We start from the raw sequence: 1,076 nt of genomic DNA on the forward strand, positions 1-1,076 counted from the left end.
GACTTTAGTAACTTGTTCAGCATTCATCTTATTAGAAGGTTTCAATATTACATCTTTACTTAGTTGATCAATAATAATCAGAATGTTTCTATAACTCTTACTCTCAGACAGATCAATAGTGAAGTTAATCACTACATCTCATCAGATTCTATTAGAAACATTGAGTGATTTCAGTAGATCTTTTCTACAGTTCTTTCATGAGAGAATGAAAGATCAGTGATTGCAGTTTCAGATGAAGTATCTGATGCTGTTTAATATCTCAAATTAATAGAACTCTTGAGAGATCATTCTATACAGTTGTTCACAGTCTGAATGATCAGTCATATGTGAATCATACATCTCTTGCATTATCTGAGTGTGTAAGAATTCAGAGTGAGAGACTCAGTGTCATTCATGAAATTATAGAGCATTATTATCATCAATTAAATATTCTGAGATGTCAGTTCTTATATGTAATTCTGAGAGGAATCAGAGTACTTCTTATTATACTGCTTCAGTGAGTACTTGAAGAAGTTTATCAGTTTAAGCTGCTGTATCTCATAGCTCATCTAATATTGATTTAAAAGAAGTTGAGATATCAGTGATAGTTCTAATCAGAGAAGCATATATAGTGCTGTGAGCTGTTTTATCTTGATTAACTAGTATCTTCAGATTCAAGAGCTGATGCTCTCAAATCATTCAGTGAGTATCTGTTACATTGAATGATATATCTTACTCTCATTATAAGAGAGCATCTGTTATCAAGTTCTGACTGTCAGAACAGTAGTGTATTATAAAATGAAAGTGACTTAGAAACTCAGATTATTGTATCTGTTATTCAGTGAGTTTACAGATAGTTATAAAGTATTTGAGCTTCTTATGATCTGTGACTATCTCAAATTTAAAGATACTTCAGAGTTCAGAGTCTCATTCTTCTAAACAGTATATAATTATAAGAAGTTTCTTATCATAGATCTCATAATTGCATTCAGTAGAACTCAGTTTCTTAGAGATGAAAGTACATGATTATAGAATATCTTCATCATTATATTACAATATCACTTCTTCTATTACATAGTCAGAGAAATCAGTTTCAA

The sequence above is a fragment of the Blastomyces gilchristii genome (genome assembly GCF_000003855.2).
Source record: "Blastomyces gilchristii SLH14081 genomic scaffold supercont1.28, whole genome shotgun sequence".
In the NCBI taxonomy this organism is placed as follows: Eukaryota; Fungi; Ascomycota; class Eurotiomycetes; order Onygenales; family Ajellomycetaceae; genus Blastomyces; species Blastomyces gilchristii.